This window comes from Eurosta solidaginis, chromosome 4, assembly GCF_040869045.1.
Source record: "Eurosta solidaginis isolate ZX-2024a chromosome 4, ASM4086904v1, whole genome shotgun sequence".
Classification (NCBI taxonomy): domain Eukaryota; kingdom Metazoa; phylum Arthropoda; class Insecta; order Diptera; family Tephritidae; genus Eurosta; species Eurosta solidaginis.
In genome coordinates, this window is record NC_090322.1 from 157,252,971 (window position 1) to 157,275,676 (window position 22,706).

General features: G+C 38.9%; 1 protein-coding gene across 1 annotated transcript in view; it reads left to right on the forward strand.

Annotated features, from left to right (window-relative positions):
• LOC137250537 (HUWE1-associated protein modifying stress responses) overlaps window positions 1-22,070 on the forward strand; it is a 133,266-nt gene extending 111,196 nt beyond the window's left edge. The window contains exon 8 of the transcript XR_010953003.1: window positions 21,814-22,070. The gene's annotated coding sequence lies outside the window, so the exon portion shown is untranslated. The remainder of the gene's footprint in view (window positions 1-21,813) is intronic.
• Window positions 22,071-22,706: the final 636 nt, after the last annotated feature.

Sequence of the window (22,706 nt, forward strand, 5' to 3'; positions counted from 1 at the left end):
AGGAATTTAGCAGTTCCCGAAATGGATCTATACAACGAGCTTTGGCAGTTGTCTAAAATTTTTTCTTTCTTCTATTCTAATTTAAAAATTTTTTCAATTAAGAAAAAATTTATCATAACAATAATAATGATAAAAAATTATTGTTAGGCCTTGAGCTCGATTCGAACCCGCAATCTTAAAATCAGTAGGCCGATATAACAACAAAAATTGTTAATACATCCCAGAGCACGGGGGAAAAAAAAAAAGTGTCAATAAATTATGACACTATGGCGGCATTGCCAACAAACAAGTCCAATTTTCACAGCCATTCTGCAACAGATGTCGCAGTGTTGTGAATATTAATTTGGCACGAAACAGAATAGAAGTAGGATTAATGAAGACAAACAAAAAACCGCTGTGATGGCTGAATGGTTATAGCAGCGGCGCCTAAACGTTGCCGATGAAGGAATTTAGCAGTTCCCGAAATGGATCTATACAACGAGCTTTGGCAGTTGTCTAAAATTTTTTCTTTCTTCTATTCTAATTTAAAAATTTTTTCAATTAAGAAAAAATTTATCATAACAATAATAATGATAAAAAATTATTGTTAGGCCTTGAGCTCGATTCGAACCCGCAATCTTAAAATCAGTAGGCCGATATAACAACAAAAATTGTTAATACATCCCAGAGCACGGGGAAAAAAAAAAAAAAAAAAAAAAAAAGTGTCAATAAATTATGACACTATGGCGGCATTGCCAACAAACAAGTCCAATTTTCACAGCCATTCTGCAACAGATGTCGCAGTGTTGTGAATATCAATTGGCACGAAACAGAATAGAAGTAGGATTAATGAAGACAAACAAAAAACCGCTGTGATGGCTGAATGGTTATAGCAGCGGCGCCTAAACGTTGCCGATGAAGGAATTTAGCAGTTCCCGAAATGGATCTATACAACGAGCTTTGGCAGTTGTCTAAAATTTTTTCTTTCTTCTATTCTAATTTAAAAATTTTTTCAATTAAGAAAAAATTTATCATAACAATAATAATGATAAAAAATTATTGTTAGGCCTTGAGCTCGATTCGAACCCGCAACCGTTTAACTTAAAATTTTTTTTTTATTGTTTTATTTTTAAAGTTTTTGGTCTTGCCTATTATTTCTCATTCTTTTTAGTTCATTTAATCACTCATTATTACAAGGAAAGAGTCCAGTCTAAGTCCTCAATACATAATCCTTCCAAAGACTTTACTCGACTCTGAGACACGTATGCTTGTCCCTCCTCTAACTCCAAAATATTTTGATGTTACTTCTACCGGACTGTATGTAATATTTGTTCCAAATATGAGCCAAATCGGACATCATAGGTCGCTTTCTATTCATGTATGTATTATGTGTTTCAAATATGGACCAAATCGGACCACAAATACGATTTTTTTGAATATCTCGATCTTTGCGCCACCTAGCGGCGATTTTTTTACAGGTCGCTTTCTATTTTATGTATTATGTGTTCCAAATATGAGCCAAATCACACCACAAATACGATTTTTGTGAATATATCGTTGCGCCACCTAGTGGCGAGTTGTTTTCATAGGTCGCTTTCTATCCCTGTATGTATTATGTGTTCCAAATATGAGCTAAATCGGACCAGAAATACGCTTTTTGTGAATATCTCGATCCTTGCGCCACCTAGCGGCTATTGTTTTCATTGGTCGCTTTCTATTCTTGTATGTATTATGTGTTCCAAATATGAGCCAAAGCGGACCACACTAACGATTTTTGTGAATATATCGATCCTTGCGCCACCTAGCGGCTATTTTTTTCATAGGTCGGTTTCTATTCTTGTGTGTATTATGCGTTCCAAATATGAGCCAAATCGGACCAAAAATACGATATCTGTGAATATCTTGATCCTCGCGCCACCTAGCGGCTATTGTTTTCATTGGTCGCTTTCTATTCTTGTATGTATTATGTGTTCCAAATATGAGCCAAAGCGGACCACACTAACGATTTTTGTGAATATATCGATCCTTGCGCCCCCTAGCGGCTATTTTTTTCCATAGGTCGCTTTCTATTCTTGTATGTATTATGCGTTCCAAATATGAGCCAAATCGGACCACAAATATGATTTTTGTGAATATCTCGATGTTTGCGCCACCTAACTGCAATTTTTTTCTTATTGTTGCATTGTCATCGGGTTCTGAACTATATTCCTATTTTCAAGCTTGTAGCTTATCGGGAAGTTACTTAAATTTCAATTACAAAATTCGTGCCAGCCAGCCAACCAACCAGCCTGTCAAGTCAAGCTAAATAAAACCGTTTAAAAACGTTTTAATGCATGGCGCGATTTATCTCCGAGAAGATTTAGGCCGAACTTCTCTTCGAATTTGTGTCTTGCTCTCTTTAGATTTTCCCTACAAATTCGTTTTTGAATTATCGAATTTTTTCCATTTTTTCAAGATTTTCGATTTCGACTCCGGGCGTCGTCCGATTCAAAGCCTACTATGTCATTACTAAAAATATTATAGATCCAATAAGAAATCGGGTCCCTATGTAAATTAAATTCGTTATATAGAGCTCTTTTCGATATGGTATTTCACTGGTAATTTGTCTTGATATTTAATAAATTGCCATGAGCTTTCGTTTTGTTATTATAATAAACACTTTAAATGAAAATCGGTTTGGGTGTATAAATTCAAATAAGATTAAGCAACTTTTAACGAAAAAACTAGTAAAATATTGCTAGCTTTCTTGCTATACAAGAAAATATTTTTGGGACGCGGTCATATTGTACACGTATCACCTAAACTATGCTAACTTAATACCACAATTCAACTGTACAAATATAGAAACGAGCAATCGCTGGAATAAACATAACAACCTTGAATTTGTTATTTTGGTAGATTAAAAGCTGTTTGTTTAACTGATTTAGAATTTGTATTCCGCATTAGCCATAATAATTTAAAAGAAAAAAAATAATTAATGCTTGGCGCGATTTTTCTCCGAGAAGATTTAGGCCGAACTTCTCTTCGAATTTGCTTCTTGCTCCCTTTTGATTTTCTCAACAAATTGGCGCACGGGACCTACATGTTCTATGCCGATTTCAAACGGAAGCTGATGCAAGGAAGATGCGTTTTCACTGAAAAGCTGTTCATAGTAGCAATACGCTTGGATATATAATATGCCAAATCACTACCGAGGGGTGACCGCGCTTGGACATATTATTTTCCAATTAAAAAAAAATGTTGCTTTGGTCGGCACTTGAACTCAGGACCTTCGGTGTGGTATGCGAAGCAGGCTCCCACCACACCACGGCGGCCACTTTTTATCAATAAGTGGTTTGAAATTTTGGCAGGCACACGGTAAAAAGTTTGCGCCTAAATCTGAAATATTTTGGACATATGATCAAACCAAATTTTGTGAAAGTGAGTGCATAGAACTGGGTTTCAATTTGCAACTGGAGAAGTCTACACTTAGAGTTATAAAAAAACAAGAAATAGTGGATTTATAGTGGATTCCCTGAAATTGTTTCAGTCAGTAACTAGTGATACACATTTCTGTTTCGGAACTAGACCTAAATAAGTACAATTTCGGTACTAACAGAATTTTACCCAGTTATAAAATCGACAGCTTGGGTTCTTATTTTTCATATTTAATTTCGAGAAATATGTTATCTACAAAAAAGCTGCTACCAGCTTTAAGTAACTAGGGCTATGAGTATGATTTCTTTTTCCAAAGTTTTCCAACGGCTCGGAGGTATCTATAAATGGGCTAATATCTTACTAGAAGCAGCATTTCTTTTTGGTGCGGAACCAACGAAATAGTACCAAGAAAGCAAGTAAGCTGTTTAAAACTAGTTTGGAACTACCGAAATAGTTCAAATAAACCCACTAGTTCCAAAGTGGAAATATGTATCTAGTTCGCAATTATAGAAAAGTTAATACAACTCGAACCAACTAGCACATCGCCATGTTAAATTCGCCGTTTGGAAGCATTTAAAAGATATAGAGGGCGAACAAGTAGAGGTTCCGAATGTACTAGAAACGCACCAGTTTTGAACTAGAGATTTATCCTACAGTGTCGTTCTACCTACTGTGTAAGAAATCATTTCATAACACCTTATATGTATAACAAAATATTTTGAATAAGATTCGATAGCCGTGCAGCACTTTTCTCAATTAAAAATTGTTATTTTTCAATTTTCAGCACTAAATTTAAACTCTTAGGGTAAGTTATAAAACCAGACGTTTCTATTCCAGTTTCTATTTTTAGATTTTTGAAACTTTTGCTTTTGTTTCAAACCCAAAAGTGACTACAAGTTTGCATTTTTGGATGTTTTGAAATTTTTTTGTTTTTGTTTTAAAACAATTTAATATTATAAAGTTATAGTTTAAACACGTTTTAAATTGAAATTGAATAAAATTAAGGAAGACAATATTAAATTGAGAGGTTTCCAATTTAGTAGCAAAAAGTGTTTAAACTGATGAATGGTTAAAAATTTAGGCTCAGATTTTTAACCGTGCACTTGCACCTGAAAATTTCATGAAGCTTCACCACTGTATATAAATAGCGCCCACAAAACATTTCTTGCTTTAGTTACTTTATACTTTTTTACACTTAACAAGCAGCGCTAAAAGTTAGGAAGTAAAATGAATTTATACAATCATATCGCTATCCTGGTTGTAGTCCTTAGTTGTGTTTTGACCCATATAAATTCACAAACTGACGATCGATATTTGGTAGCATTATTTAAGAAAGAAGGATATTTTTGCACTGGTTCGTTAGTCTCCATGCAAATAGTGATCACAGCTGCGAAATGCCTGAAAGGTTTAAAAAAAAATGTAATCAAAGTTGTAGCTAATAAAGCTAATACAGCAACTTTCTCCGGAACACATCGTAAAGTGAAGGAAGTATTTGATCAATCTAATTCAAAATCCATATTAAGGTATATAGCTGGAATTAAACTGATTAAACCCTTTGAAGATAAGGATGGAGTGAAGCAAATACAACTTTGCGAAAATAGAGATTTGGTGGGCAAACAGATAGAAATTAGTCGATGGGCTCATTCAAACCTAAACCTAAAGTCGGTTAGACTCGTAAAATATTACGTAAATATATTATCACCAGAGGAGTGTGGGGATTTTCGCGAAGGAGACTATTTATTTAAGAAGAGTATGTATCATGCTAAAGCTGGCTCTGAAATGATGTATATTGGAGATCCTGGAGCACCGGGTGTCGTGGATGGACAACTTTGTGTGGTGGAAATTAATTGGGATATTGTGCACTACAGAAATTCGAAACTTTATGTGAATGCAGCTGATCCAGAAGTTCGGCGTTTCATAAATGGATTGATTAATAAAGAAAAATCTTTTCCAAATAAGTGCTGATTGAATTATTACTATGTATATATATCCTTAAAAAATAAAATTTTGATACAAGTGCAAACGCTGTACATATTTCCAATCACAAAAAAAAAAATCGCTTAGTTATTTTATCTTCAAAAAATGTTTGGTAATTAAAAATATCAGTATGATAACATACTTTTACATAGGTATGTATGTATATACTTTTGCGCCTTGTAAGTCTTCTTAAAAAATGATTGGATTGGTTATATCTTCTATATATAATACGATTACTATATTTCAATTTATATAGACTTTTCTAAATTCATAATGATGTGAGCGTCCTTATCTGGACCACATTGGTGTTTTTTTTTTTTTAAGAAAAAAGAAACAAAATATATTTTGATTATTAACATTGGTTTATACCAGGCATGCTTAACCAACGAAACGATATCATTTCGTTACGATAATCAACGTTAATAAACGAAACGAAGTCGTTTCGTTCGAAGTCGTTTTCGTTCGAAGTTTCGTTTTCTGCCATATCAAAACGAAATCAAATCGTTTATGTTGATTATTAATTTCAAACTATGCTGGCAAAGCTGATTGATGGCGGAGTCATTAAAGGTGAAAGCATTATCCAAGCTGATTGCAACTTTTCTCATGAATTTTGACAGTACGAACATTTCTCAGAGTATTTTTGACATTACCACCAACGAATTACACAAACAAATTACATAGAGTTTGTGTGTGTATGCGCGCTCGTTGTTGCCACCTTACGGCTTCACCATGGCTATAGCATTGCCAGCACAATTCAAACATAAAGTATCACGTTTTCGTTAACGTTTTTAACATTAACGAAAGCTTTTCGTTTCGGTTAAAAACGAGATACAATTTATCTTGATAATTTCTTTATCGATAATATTTCGAAGTGTTTCAACGGAAACGGTGGAAATTTTTTGATAAACGATTAGCTTAACGTTAAGGTGCATCCCTGGTTTATACATTTAATCACACTTAAGAAAAACGAAAAATTAATAAGAAACGTGATTAGTTTTAAGCAGCAGTTACCCACCGACGTGTGTAACGTACGTATACGTATGTCGTACGTACACACATTTGTGCGAAATTTATGCCCGTAGTGGCAACGAAAAAAATATTGCCATTGACCTGTTCACATAAGCAGTTTTTCATATAGATGATCTTAACACAAGCTTATGCATTATGAGTAGATTGCACGTATTTTTATGGACAACGGTAGAATGAGCGACACTGGCGCCATCTGACATTGAAAAGTAGCCATCTCCCAAATTTTGTGCGAAGCAAAGCATAAGAAGAATTTGACAGTTGTTTTGGCTAAGGGTGTTGGCACACTTTGCAAGTGAAATTACTTTGCCCACTGGCTGGTAAATTTTCTAACATTTTTCTCAATTAAAAACTGCAATATAACAATCGATTACGACACAAAATATGTTAGCAAGTATTTTTATTGTATAGGGAGAATGTTTACAACAGTGCTTCGCGAAATTTTGTATGTGAATGGGCAAGGCGTAATAAACTTCAATTGCCACGTCTGAAGTTCCTTCATATTTACAAACGCAACATCTTGGTTGATTGTGGCAGTGTTGTTGGAATGCATAAGCTTGTGTTAAACGCATCTATATGAAAAATATCATTGTGTCACCGCCTTTACGCTTAAACTTTATATGGACTGCTAAGCGACAAACTTTAAATACACCTCTGAAATTGCTACGCATAAAATTAGTACTCCTAAATTTCAATACGCATTATACTCATATGCAACTGAAATATGTGTCTATGTATCACCCTCTGCACTAATTCCATGTATTCTATGCGCGTCAACTATCTATCACAACTGATTCAGCTATATGTTATACACAGAAATACAACAGAGGGTTATGTCTCCGCTTTTGGGTACACCCTGTAGCTAGTTGTTTAACCACTGCCGCTAGATGGGTCTTCTTAAGCGAGGATAGGCGTTTTTTTCACGCGCAAACGAAACCTATACGCGTGTAAAAAAACGGCTAATACCCTGCAAAAATCGCGAGTACTCCATGCATGCATGTATGGAGTACTCGCTATGGACCAACCGATTACTCCAAAATTAACCACAATTCATATAAAAAATATGGTCCAATTAACATTTCGATGTCCTAGGACGGGACCATATACTCCAGCTCCGCATTACATCAGAGTAATCCATGGAGTACCCACAGTCCAATAAACAATCGTTAAAAACGAGCAATGATCGGCTTACAATATGTTCGTGTAGAAATATGAGTTGCTCCATTGCTGCATTACAGTAGAGTACAATGGTAAGTACTCCAGTGGACCACATGATCCAACGATTTTTGCAGGGAAAGTTAACTACAATTCATACAAAAAATATGGTCCAATTAACATTGCGATGTCCTAGGACTGGACCATATACTCCAGCTCCGCGTTACATCAGAGTAATCGATGGAGTACCCACAGTTCAATAAACAATCGTTAAAAACGAGCAATGATCGGCTTACAATATGTTCGTGTAGAAACATGAGTTGGTCCATTGCTGCATTACAGTGGAGTATACTGGTAAGTGGACCACATGATCCAACGATTTTTACACGGTAGCTGTGTTTTTTTTACTTCTATATACGTTTACGCTTAAACTTTATATGGACTGCTAAGCGACAAACTTTAAATACACATTATACTCAGATGTAACTGAAATATGTGTGTATGTTTCACCCTCTACACTAATTCTATGTATTCTATGTGTGTCCACAATTCATTGCAACCGACTCGGCTATAAGTTATACCCTATGGCCATCAGAGGGTTGTGTCTCCGCTTTTCGGTACACCCTGTGGCTGTAGATAGTTATTTAACCACTGCCGCTAGATGGGTTTCCTAAGCATTATCTAAGCGAGGATAAGCGTTTTTTTACGTGCAAACGTAATCGTATACGCGTGTGAAAAAAAAACACGGCTAATATGTACGTAAACATGCATACCTAAATACATGCATATAAAATAAAACTTTTGTGCAGAGAAATAATTTAATGGAAAATGATATTTGATTTAATATATTTGAGTATGATATTAATTGTATAGGCGAGCGGTATGGCCAGGAAACATGGAACAATCGGGTTCCTTTGTGTGACTACACTTTTTGGTAGCGAGTATTTTGACCCCAATATCGTAACGAATTTTCGATAACAGGTGGAAATAAATAAGAAAAGAAATAATCTACCAAATAAGCGGTTGTATATTTTAGGGAAATAATAAACTTTGAGACGATTTGCTATTCAGTATATAAGTTGATCCAAGTTGATCCACACCAAATATTATTTTTATACTATAAAAGTGACTTCGTGACATCGAAAAATGTAAAGCCCCATGCTATGCTGGCTTTTTGTTTTGTTTGTTTCAAACAAAATATTAGTAACTCATGGATCTCCGGTTGGACCGATTTCGCTAATTCTCTTTTTTAGAATATTCCTTGAGTTACGAGGATTGTTCTTACGGAGAGAAAAATTCTAAAAATTGCCTAAAAAAGTCTAAAAACACTTTTGTAGTAAGGTTAGGTTAGGTTGAACTGACCGGTCCATGAGGACCTCACATAGACTTAAAGAGTTCGTAGTGTTACCAGAGGTTTGTTTTAACAACCAAACTGAAAAACCCTATCAAAAACCTGCGTCTATGTTATAAAATAACTCCGCCCTCTTGGCAAATACTAGTAGCTTCCGAGGACTTAAGCCACTTGCTGCTTCTAGATATGACAGCTATATTACTCGTAATAGTTGGAGTCTTAGCTTGGCAAGCGCATGGCACGAGCACAGAATGTGCTCGATCGTTTCCTCCTCCAACCCGCACTTCCTACATCTGCTATCACTGACCAAGCCTAATTTAAAGGCATGTGACGCCAGAAGGCTGTGTCCAGTAAGAATACCCATCATAAGTCTACAGTCCTCTCTTTTTAATGATAGAAGCAACTTTTTTAGTCTAAGGTTGTAAGACCTACAAATAATCTTCGACATTTTACATCCCCGCGCTTGAACTCATGCCTTTCCCGCTTGGTCGATCATGTGCACCTCTCGCCTTCACTTAATCCCGCCCAGTCTAATTGAGACGTCTACCGAGCAAGCTTCAAGGGATGCGCCCTTTTTAGCTAGTTCATCTTTTTCATTCCCATCTATTCCCATATGCCCTGTGACCCAACATAGATGCATGCTTCTCCCTGTCCCGATTCTCTCCAGGGACTGCTTACACTCTAACACGCATTTAGATGCTGTGCTATGCGAGATTATTGCCTTAATTGCTGCTTGACTGTCAATATAAAAGTGAACACGGCTGCAGCTTAAGCTATTATCTTCCAGGGGTTCTACTGCTTTGGTTACGGATAATATTTCCGCTTGGAAAACGCTACAGTAATCCGGCAGCCTGTAGGATCTGTTTATTTCCGGATCAGCACAGTATACCGCAGACCCTACTCCTTCCACTACTTTGGAACCATCCGTGTACACATGTATCGCCTCGTCCGCCATTTGAGCACCCTTGCGCCAACCGTCCACCTCTATTGTGGCCTTAAGATCGCCCTCGAAGCGCAGATAGGGAATCAGGTAGTGTGTTCGTCTTGTGATTGATGACGCTATACTACTATGGCCATATGGTCGGCGCTCAAGCTGTGCCGAGGCGCCAAGCCTGGTTAAAGTTGTTAATGCTATGTTCTTTGCTACCAGGTCTACAGGTGGAATGTGCAGAATGGCATACAATGCAGCCGTCGGGGTTGTTTTCAGTGCTCCCGTAATGCTAAGCATTGATAGTCTGTATACCCCCTATAATTTTTTGAGGTATGTTGTTTTATGTGTGGCTTTCCACCAACAAGAACTCCATAGTATAGAATAGGGCTTACAATCGCTGTAAGAACCCAATGAGAAAGAGAGGGCGATAAGCCCCACGTACACCCCAGCATTATTTTACATGCATAAAGTACCGTTGAGGCCTTCCTCTCCCTCTCCTCCACGTTGAGCTTCCATGACAGTTTGCGGTCAAGGATGATTCCTACATATTTTGTTCAAGGTTTCTACTGTAGGGTCACCCCTCCTAACTTAGGCCTGGTCCAATTTGGGACCTTTTACCTCTTTGTAAACAAGACCATATCCGTCTTCTCCACGTTGACTTTCAACCAGACATTAGATGCCCAGGTATGAATATCCCGAAGCGCCCGATCCATCAAAGAGCTAATCGTTGGAAGGCACTTTCCACTTATGACAATTGCAACGTCATCAGCGTAAGCTGTAAGTTTTATGGGTCTTTCATCGAATCGCCTGAGCAGTTGGTTCATGACCAGCGACACAGCAGAGGTGATAGCACCCATCCCTGCGGCGTGCCCCTGTTCACTGATTTCGTGGCCTCGTACAATCGCCATTGTGATATAATCTTCCTGCAATTTAACATGCAGCCGATATATCTGGTTAACGCTGGATGTACTTTAATGTAATTAAGACCATCCATAATTTCCCATTTAGAAACAATGTAAGGTAATGTCCAAGAAAACTCCTAGAGCATATTCCTTATATTACAGGGTTTTTTCTATGCTTATTACCACCCTATGTAATGCGGTGTCTACCGACTTGCCTTTGGTGTACGCATGCTGGGTTGTGGAGAGCAGCTTTACGTCCACGTTGGACTTTATGTATGCATCTATCAGCCTCTCAAAGGTTTTGTGCAGAAATGATGTTAAGCTAATGAGTCTATAGTCTTTGGGATACACGTGACCGATCTTCCCCGCCTTTGGTAGGAGAGCTACACGAGCAGTTTTCCAAGAGTGCGGTACATGATTCAGTCTTATGCACCCATCGAATATTATTTTAAGTCACTCCACGACCGCTCTACTTGAAACTTGTTGAATGGCCGGGAATATACCATCTGGGCCCGGCGATTTAAGCTTAGAAAACGTCTTCACTGCCCATTCGATCTTGGTATCGGTCACCAAGCCCTGCACTACCCACTCCGTCGTCGAAGTGTGAGTGCTGTCTGCTGGCTCTTCTAAACCGTCTCCCGATGGGAAATGTATATCGAAAAATACCTCAAGGGATCCCTCACTATTACGTGACCATTCTTTATTAGTCCCTGGACTATGTTTCCCCTTGCTAGAAATTTTTTCAACCGTGCTGTTTCGCTTGAGCACTCTATGTCCGTACGGAAGCTTTTCTATGAGATTTTCTTCGCCCTGGAAATTTCGCGCTTGTAGATCCTCAGTATATCCCTGTATTCGTCCCGACACGCTTCGCTTTTCGCGGTCTTTGCTAGCTTAAACATTTCTTTTACCTGTCTTCTTAAAAGACTCAGCTGATTTCTCCACCATGGCGGCTTTGCTTTTCCTCTGAATCTTCTTAGAGGGTAAGCTTTGTTATATGCAGTCATAAGCGTCCTTGTTAGGAATCCATTAGACTCCTCCAGTTCCTCGACATTGGCAACCTCTATGGGTTGTCCCAGTTTTGCTTCTACCTCTTTCTGGAATTTAGTCCAGTTCGTTGACCTAGGGTTTATAAAGGTTCCTCCCTTCCCTACCTTCTTTAGGGGGATGCTGAAGCTGACATACGCACGAGAGGGATGGTCTATCAAGAACCATCCAATCATACCTTAATATATCACGTTCGGAGCTCAATGTATTATCCAGAACATTGCTGGATGTTGGACCAATGTATGTAGGGGAATTTCCCCTGTTGGCTATCTGCAAATTGGTTTGCAGGATGTAACAAAATAGAGAGTCGCCTCTCTCGTTCGTATCTGCTCCTCCCCACGCATTGTGGTGCGCATTTGAATCCGCGCCTATGACCAACCGCCCTTTGCGCCCTTCCTCCTGTACTAGCCTCTTGCACTCCATCGGTGGAACCTCCGCAGCATGGGCCATGTAGCAGGATGCTAGAATAAGTGCCGGCTTATTCTTTTGCTCAACGGCCACCACTACGAGGTCCTCAGTAGTGTAATTAGGCAGCATATATGAAAGCAGCTGTTTCCTTACCATTACTACAGCTCGCACCCGTCCTTCCGTTTGTCCGTAGTAAACGCCAAATCCGCGTGCGTTAAGTCCAGAAACCTTTCTTTCCGATGAGAGCCACGGCTCCTGGATCAGCGCCACGTCAACCGAACCCTCCTCAAGGGTTAGGAGGAGTTCGGTCGAAGCCACTTTACTGTGTTGGAGGTTTATCTGTAGGACTCGCAGCACCATAGGGCTATTTGGTCCCCTCCAACACCGTCGTCCTCCCCTTGCCCTTTTGGTTTAGAGTATTCGAGGCCCCCTTCAGCCTCTCGTAACTGTTGTGCAGGGTCTTTCTCTGTGCGACTCAAAGCACCATTTGGCTGTTGGTCCTTTTCTAACACCTTCGTGGTGACGTCGGCTACCTCCACCGGTCTTTTTTCTCTTAGGATTTTGAAGTCCTTTTCGACTTCGCCCATTTCCAGCGTGTTAGGATTTTTATCCTCGGGACTTCTTTTCCTGATGCGCATGTAAATTTTGCCTGTGCCAAAGCACATTTCGCCAAGCTGCGTGTGCAATATATCCTCCGCCTGCTTGTTTATTTGGAAGATGTAGAACTGACCTTCCTCCGTAGGCCGAGATACAATAAGTATCTTTCAATCCTGTGTCGGTATGTTCGGATTCTGATTCTGCAGAAGTCACAGTGTATCCTGCGACTTTATCACGCATGGTATCCATATCTTAACTTTTGGTACCGTGGGGAATTTTATTCACCACCTCAAACCGCGCGTTCGTGCCTTGCCTTTGGAAGTTTGGAACCACTTCATCCAGCCACCGCAAGCTTGCGATGTTGTCGCACGCTATCATCTTCACACCATTATACCACCCCACCTAATAAAAGGTTGGAAGGGCCTTACTTGGTTGTTCCCGCATCATCTTAAGCATTAAGCTAATAAGCTCACTTTCTACAGATCTCCAACTTTCAGCAGTCATCTGTCCGAAAGGACTGCTACGATCAACCTGCGCCACAGTCAGCAACTGCTTTGCCACATCACTCATCTTCTCGGGAAAATCCGGAGTCTTAGTGTTATTTCCCTTTGGCACCACCGGGAAAGCCGGAGTCTTAGCGTTAACTCCCTTTAGCACATCCGAGAAAGCCGGATTCTTAGCGTTATCTCCCTTTGACTTATGTCCTACTTCCGTAGCTGGAACTTCCCTTTGACTCGCAGCTTTCGAGGTAGTTGCTACCTCGCTATTGGGACACATCTGTCTTACAGTTTTGGGCCTACTTTTCTTGTCTATGCGACTGCCCTGCCTCGCGGCTCTGGGACTGGGTCCTTTCTGCCTCTTGAAAGCAGGTTTGTCGCCTTCCGCCGAACGTTGCCTCTTCATTCTGCCATTCGACGCTTCTTCCTCCTCGTACCGGTTTGCAAAACCTAGGGTTTCTCGCAGCAAACTTTTTGAACTGCCTTCGACCTACTTCTACCGCCTCATGGGCCATTCCAAGCGCTCTATCTCCACTTCCGTTTGGGCGACCACTGCACCCAGGCGTTGGAAAATTCTTAGTGCTGCACGGTACTACGATAGAGCTCTTTTACTTCCTCTGCTCCGTACCCTTCTCCACTCTTCGACTCCGTTTTCATTTGTGTGATTTTCCAACACGGAGTTCATTGAATCAGCACTACTCTCGCTCTCCGAGTCCGACGCTTCGCTAAATGCGTATTTGTCGTCCTTGCCTTGCGACTCAGTCCTCTTATCATCGTCCTTATTACAATTAGGTAAATAGTCGTTCATCTTGGTCGTACGACCACCTCCCCGACAAGGCGGACTCAGCGGTCCAGTATTATATACGGGGAAAGAACCGTCCGCCACAGCAGCGCCCCTTACTGTGGTAAGGCCATCAATACTTCCCGAGGTGGCCCAGTATCGGGGAGGTGGCCCAGTATCGGGACGGCTCCGTTCGCATACAGCCGAATTTATCCCCTCGCTGCAAATTGTCCAATAGGCACGGTTCGCATAACACCCTGGATTAGGGGGTTGGCAGTTCTTGGTCACCGACATCCCCCCGCCCTGCTATGAGGCGAAACGTCGTAGATGCCAGTCCTAAACAGCTCCGCCTCATAGTCCAGCGCTTCGGAGTCCGGTAAGCCCCTACACCAACGACAAGGTGCCTACCCTAGTGAGGGACTTTTGTAATAAAAAATAGAGCTTACGATTTCTCAAACTTGTTCGAGAAGAGATTTCTCGCGAGTCTCGCCTTCTCGCGAGATTCTCGAATCTCAAATTACTCGTAAGGCTCGTAAAGCTCGCGAGCTTCTCGACATTCAATTTAATTCATTTCGCTGTTTTATATAGAGCTTACGATTTCTTCTTGAGCACAAGCGAAAATTCCCACAAAACCACAATTAACAAGTAAGGAAGGTTAAGCTCGGGTGTAACGGAACATTACATACTCAGTTGAAAGGGGTGAATGAACATTTTAAAAGGGAGTGGGCCTTAGTTCTATAGGTGGATGCCTTTTCGAGATATCGCCATAAAGGTGGACCAGGGGTGACTCTAGAATGCGTTTGTACGATATGGGTATCAAATTAAAGGTATTAATGAGGGTTTTAAAATGGAGTGGTGGTAGTTGTATAGGTGGTCGCCTTTTCGAGATATCGGCATAAAGGTGGACCAGGGGTGACTCTAGAATGCGTTTGTACAATATGGGTATCAAACGAAAGGTGTGAATGAGTATTTTAAAAGGGCGTGGGGCTTAGTTCTATAGGTGGACGCCTTTTCGAGATATCGCCATAAAGGTGGACCAGCGGTGACTCTAGAATGTGTTTGTACGATATGGGTATCAAATTAAAGGTATTAATGAGGGTTTTAAAAGGGAGTGGTGGTAGTTGTATAGGTGGACCAGGGGTGACTCTAGAATGCGTTTGTACAATATGGGTATCAAACGAAAGGCATTAATGAGTATATTAAAAGGGAGTGGACCTTAGTTCTATAGGTGGTCGCCTTTTCGAAATATCCCCATAAAGGTGGACCAGGGGTGACTCTAGAATATGTTTGTACGATATGGGTATCAAATGAAAGGTGTTAATGAGTATTTTAAAATGGCGTGGGGCTTAGTTCTATAGGTGGACGCCTTTTCGAGATATCGCCATAAAGGTGGACCAGGGGTGACTTTAGAATGTGTTTGTACGATATGGGTATCAAATTAAAGGTATTAATGAGGCTTTTAAAAGGGAATGGCGGTAGTTGTATGTGTGAAGGCGTTTTCCAGATATCGACCAAAATGTGGACCAGCGTGACACAGAACATCATCTGTTGGATACCGCTAATTTATTTATATATATAATACCCCGAACAGTATTCCTGCCAAGATTTCAAGGGTTTTTATTTCGCCCTGCAGAACTTTTTCATTTCATTCTACTTAATATGGTAGGTGTCACACCCATTTTACAAAGTTTTTTTCTAAAGTTATATTTTGCGTCAATAGACTAATCCAAATACCATGTTTCATCCCTTTTTTCGTATTTGGTATAGAATTATGGCATTTTTTCGTTTTTCGTATTTTTCGATATCGAAAAAGTGGGCGTGGTCATAGTCCGATTTCGGCCATTTCTTATACCAATACAAAGTGAGTTCAGATAAGTACATACGTGAACTGAGTTTGGTAAAGATATATTGATTTTTGCTCAAGTTATCGTGTTAACGGCTGAGCGGAAGGACAGACAGTCGACTGTGTATAAAAACTGGGCGTGGCTTCAACCGATTTCGCCCTTTTTCACAGAAATAAGTTATCGTTCCAGAATCTAAGCCCCTATCAAATTTCACAAGGATTGGTAAATTTTCGTTCGACTTATGGCATTAAAAGTATCCTAGATAAATTAAATACAAAAAGGGCGTAGCCACGTCCATTGTGAAATTTTCTTTTATTTTTGCATTTTGTTTCACCATATCTCAGGAACCTAAATACCAAATTTCATCAAGATACCTCAAAATTTACTCAAGTTATCGTGTTAACGGACGGACGGAGGGACGGACATGGCTCAATCAAATTTTTTTTCGATCCTGATGATTTTGATATATGGAAGTCTATATCTATCTCGATTCCTTTATACCTGTACAACCAACCGTTATCCAATCAAAGTTAATGTACTCTGTGAGCTCTGCTCAACTGAGTATAAAAACACCGAAATGTATAGAATACTGCCAATGCAGCGACTGAATTGCGAGTCAAAAAGCTCGCGAGTATTACGAGTATTTCGAGATTCGAGAATCTCGCGAGAAGCCGTCTTGTCGATGTCTCGTTAAAAAAATAAACAAAATTATATGTATAATAAATATGTTTTGAGTTAAATGTCATTGAAGCAATATAATCAACTAAAAATTCACAAGTAAAAAAAAAACAAGTGTATAAATACTGTCCATACAGCAATTAAGTTTATGTCGAGAAGCTCGCGAGACTTACGAGTACATACTTCGAGACACGAGAACCTCGCGAGAAGTCGAGTTCTCAATTTCTCGGACCTCGAAAATCTCGCTTGTGTTGGAGAAGAAATCGTAAGCTCTAGTAAAAAAAAATCATAAAATTTTTCTTTACACAGCTATAAATTCAAAACGGATGGATCGATTGGAATTCTTCTTCTTTGCAATAAAACTCTGACATATTTACCTTCGTTCTACATAAAAAAATACTTGATTCCTTTCTTACATCAGCAAAATTGTTTAAACAAAAGTTACATTTTTACCAAAAAATGCAGTGCGTGTGGTTGTTCGCTGGCAGCTGTGCGTGCAAATTGCTTTTGAATGAGGCATGATGCGACGCATACGTACATATACATACAGCGTTCGCTGCTACCTACTTCGGGCGTAGGTTTATAGGTATGTATCAGTGGTAGATCTACCAACTTTTTAGCCCATTTTCTACCACTTCTACCATCAAAGCCCGAAAATCTACCAACATTTCAATATATTCGCATTGAAACTAAATACTGTGATCATTAGGTAAACGTATTTAATTGCCGAGCACACCCAATTAACATTAAGAGGTGACACTAGCCAAACTAACCAATTTTGTAAAATTTGTGCACAAATTCAAACAAGAAATAAATTTGTTTATCGCGGGTTCGAATCGAGCTCAAGGCCAAACAATAATTTTTTATCATTATTATTGCTATGATAAATTTTTTCTTTCTTCTATTCTAATTTAAAAATTTTTTCAATTAAGAAAAAATGTATCATAACAATAATAATGATAAAAAATTATTGTTAGGTCTTGAGCTCGATTCGAACCCGCGATCTTACAAATCAGTAGGCGGATATAAAAACAAAAATTGTTAAATTTGTTTATGAAATAAATGTAGTAAATGAGCACGCAAATATTTTCCTGCGCTATTTTCATCAGTTTTTTGTAAATAATTTTGAACGAAAATAAAAAAGTTTTAAGCAAACGATAACATGTCCAAGTCGGTTATTTTGTTGCAGTATTTTTGGTACATTGGAAAATTGTTGTTGGAATTAGACGTTTCGGTAAATTTTCGTTAGTATTTCAAGCTCGAAATACACGAAAAAAGCAAGTATCATATAGGCATAAGCTATGTATGTATATACAAATTTATATGTATATTTTTGTTTTGTTTACATGTTTTTTTAAAAGTGTTATTTCCGTGAAATGTGCTAAACTGTAGCTATTGTTTTCTTGGAAAAAAAATCTACCAACTTCTACCACTATTTTAATGTTGGTAGTTCTCTTTTTAAAAGTCCGTGCACTGGTATGTATGGATGTACGTATGTATGCGTTTTCATTTTATATCAGCTGGATATATGTATGTATATATTTATGCGTGTTGCCAAGTTAATGCAACATAAATGGTTAAGATACATACATACATCTATTGAAAAATACTGTAACGAATATTAGCAACACTAAGGGTACTGTCATCTCTAAGCCGATGCTAAGCAGTGACGTGAATGCACATTAATAATTCAAGCATTATGTCTACACATATGTACGTATACGCAGCTGAGAAGCAACGCACAACCACATGCATATATCTGAGATACTCCAGAAAGTATGCAATGAGAGAAGCTATAAAGGCGTGCAATTGTAGTTACAGCGGAGAAATTTGATAGCTGATGGTCAACTAGTACATTCTGGAAATGGAAGCGCCTAGAAGATGCGAGCGATGAAATCAAAGAGTATAAAAGGCATCGACAGATAGAGGCGCTAGAATCAGTTTTGATTAAGCACGCAATCTATAGGGCAATAATAGAATCAGTTTCATTTGAGCTATCAATCAGTTTGGTTATTAAGCAAGCTATTCGTTGCAAAGTATAAGTGTTATTGTGAAGTACTTTAATATAGGCAATTTTTCCATTATTCAATATTCGAGTTATTTATTCAACAGTTTAGCGATACGAACGTTGGCAGAAGATTGCAAATAAGGGGAATTGCAGTAAATTCGTTTCAATACTCTTTCGTTACAAATTACAAACAAAAGTACTATTTTTTGGTATCTTTGTATGTACATATATGCTAATGTATGTATGTGCACTAAGATAACTAAATTCTGCAATATATTTTTTATGCTAATTTGTATGCTGATCATAAAAACAAAATGACTGAATATTAATTTTTTATATGTTTTTATGGCAGCCCTAAATGTGTTTTTTCACGAATTTTCTTATTAAAATTTGTTTAAGCACTGCTTATAGCGAATTAATTTTATCATAACAAGTGTTATTTTTTAAACAAAAATAAATATGTAGCCCGAACGAGATGATTACAAGTGATCAATATTTTTCGTAGGTAAATAACTGAATTCGTAACTTACTATAACGGATGGAATACGATACAAGAAATTACGTGATACGCCAGTCATAAGAAAAATGGGATTATAACATACGATATCAAAAAAATCTCGGTTTATTTGAATGAATTGCAACGTGCCAAAAGTACGTTGGAACATATTTTAAAGTCATATCAGTCGAATTTATTGTAAAAAAATAATCATCTTAGCCATTATCCCTAATAGATGTGTACATAAAGTCCAACGTTTATGAAATGCTGCTCTCTACAACACAGCATGCGCACACCCAAGGATTAACCAAAAGTAAAGATGTTGCAGGCGCAAACTTCGGTGGAAAGCACCGGAGCGTAACAAAATTCTAGTAGGTCACTTTCACCACATCAAAACCTTTAACACAATTTTTAACATAATTTAAACACACAAAATACACTGATTGTAGTTTTAAAGTGTAAAAATGTAAATTCTGAACACATTAGCTGAATAAAAAGTGTACAAATAATTATTAAATAACAAATTCTGCTGTGGTAAGTGGTGAATGGGACCTACTAGAGGTTTTGTGAAGCTTGCTTCACACGATTTTTCGTCCCTGCAACATCTTTACTTTTCGATAATCTTTGGTACACCAAGCCAAGTCGGTAGACACCGCATTGCATAGGGTGGTAATATGCATAGAGAAATCCCTGGAATATAAGGAGTATGCTCTAGAATTTTTCTTGGACATTGACGGGGCTTGCAATAATGTTTCTAAATGTCCGATTATGGATGGTCTTAATTACATTAAATTACATCCAGCGTTAACTAGATGGATCGGCTGCATGTTAAATTGCAGGAAGATTACATCAAAATGGGGATTGTACGAGGCCACGAAATCAGTGGACAGGGGAACGCCGCAGGGAGGGGTGTTATCACCTCTGCTGTGGACGCTGGTCATCAACCAACTGCTCAGGCGATTCGATGAGGGACCCGTAAAACTTAAGGCTTACGCAGATGACGTAGCAATTGTCATAAGTGGAAAGTGCCTTCCAACGATTAGTTCTTTGATGGATCGGGTGCTTCGGGATATTCATACCTGGGCATCTAATGTCGGGTTGAAAGTCAATGCGGAGAATACGGATATGGGCTTGTTTACAAAGAGGTACAAGGTCCCAAATTGGACCAGGCCTAAGTTAGGAGGGGTGACCTTACAGGAGAAACCTTGCACAAAATATCTAGGGATCACCCTAGACTGTAAGCTGTCATGTAAGCTCAGCGTGGAGGAGAGTGTGAAGAAGGCCTCAGCGGCACTCTATGCATGTAAAAAAATGCTGGGGTGTACGTGGGGCTTATCGCCCTCTCTTTATCATTGGGGTTTTATAGCGATTGTAAGCCCTATACTATGGAGTTCTTGTTTGGTGGAAAGCCAAACAAAAAACATCATACCTCAAAAAATTATAGGGGGTATGCAGACTATCGGTGTTTAGCATTACGGGAGCCCTGAAAACAACCCCGACAGCTGCATTGTATGCCATTCTGCACATTTCACCTGTAGACCTGGTAGCAAAGAACATAGCATTAACAACTGCAACCAGGATCGATGCCTCGGGGCAGCTTGAGCGACGACCATATGTCCATAGTAGTATAGCGTAATCAATCACAAGACGAACAGACTACGTGATTCCCTATCTGCGCTTCGAGGGTGATCTTAAGGCCACAATAGAGGTGGACGGTTGGTGCAATAGTGCGTAAATGGCGGACGAGGCGATACATGTGTACACAGATGATTCCAAAGTAGTAGAAGGAGTAGGGTCTGCGGTATACTGTGCTGATTCGGAAATAAACAGATCCTACAGGCTGCCGGATTACTGTAGCGTTTTCCAAGCTGAAATATTAGCCGTAACCAAAGCAGTAGAAACCCTGAAGAGAATAGCTTAAGCTGCAACCGTGTTAACTTTTATATTGAACTTTTATATGCGTGTTAGAGTGTAAGCAGTCTCTGGAGAGAATCGGGACAGGGAGAAGCATATATCTATATTGGGTCCCAGGGCATATGGGAATAGATGGGAATGAAAAAGCGGACGAACTAGCTAAAAAGGGCGCATCCCTTGAAGCTTTCTCCGTAGACGTCCCAATTAGACTGGGCGAGATTAAGCGAAGGCGAGAGGTGCACATGATCGACCAAGCGGGAAAGGCGTGGGTTCAAGCGCGGGGCTGTAAAGTGTCGAAGATTATGTGTTTTGATAGGGTTTTTCAGTTTGGTTGTTAAAACAAACTTCTGGTAACATTACGGACTCAATCAGTCTATGTGAGGTCCTCATGGACCTGCCAGTTCAACCTAACCTAACCTAGCCATTACGTTTTACATGTATCCCCCATACAGTATACCTCTTACAAAAACTACGGTTACGATTAGACTTACATGTGACGCCTACATTTAAGTTTCCCTCATACCGTGCGCAAATATTTTTACACATGAAAAGTACTGGTGAAATTCGATGTATAAAAATACAGGTTTATGTCTAAAAAAATTTTGTTTTCAAATTAACTAGAGCGTTCCCAAAGGTTGAAGTTAAAGTATAACGGAGTTAACTGTACCAGAAACATATACACACAATCAAGGTGTGCATCCGTACAAAACGAAATAAATTATTTCTTAGGTTTAGTACAATCAATGGTAAAAAATTGAATGTGTACTAATAACATACTTAATTTACCGTATAATTTTGTATATTGTAGATACATATTGTGACGAATATTATGATCTCTAAGCGATAATACCATCACTAAGCCGATACTAAGTGACCACTCGTATGTACGTAAACAAATCAATAATCATGTACACACATACATTCAAGGCGGCAGAGAGATACTCACAAACGCATGTCATCATCAGCCGAAGTAGTACTTACATATACACACGCATATGGATACAAACTACAAATATACATGTATATAAGCTGGTAAACAACGAGGAAGCCGAGAGTATAAAAGCAGCACAAGCTGAGGCATGACTAAGCAGATTGATTTAAACACGCAATTAGTTGTGAAGTAAGTGTTATTGCGAATTACTCTCAAAGTAGTCTAATAAAGACTATTGCATTATTGAACATTGGTATTATTTATTCAACAGTTTAGTGATTCGAACGTTAGCAGAAGGTTTGAAATAAGCGGAATTTCACTAAATTCGTTACAATATGTACATTGTTTAATAAATTTTACGATTGTGAATGAGCGAGACATGCAATGAAATGTACCGATGAGTCGTCTATAACTTTGTTATCAATACCCACCCGCTAGAACTTTGATAACAAACTGCCAACTTGTCGACAACTCACCGGCAACACTTCAATAACAAATGGTCAATACGTCAATAAGCTGTCGATAACAAATCGGTAACTTATCAATACCAAGACGGTCTTTTTTCGATAACATTTCTATAAAGTTATTGACATAACTTTTCATTGCCAAACCGATAATTCATCGATAAAAACTCGATGAACTCTCGGTAAAATCGATTACAAGTTTGTAACACTATTATCATGATTCCCTTCAAGCCAGTGCTGTGAAATACGTTCCGCACGGACCGACTCTGCTTGCGAGATTTATAGTGGCTCCGTGTCGACTTAGGA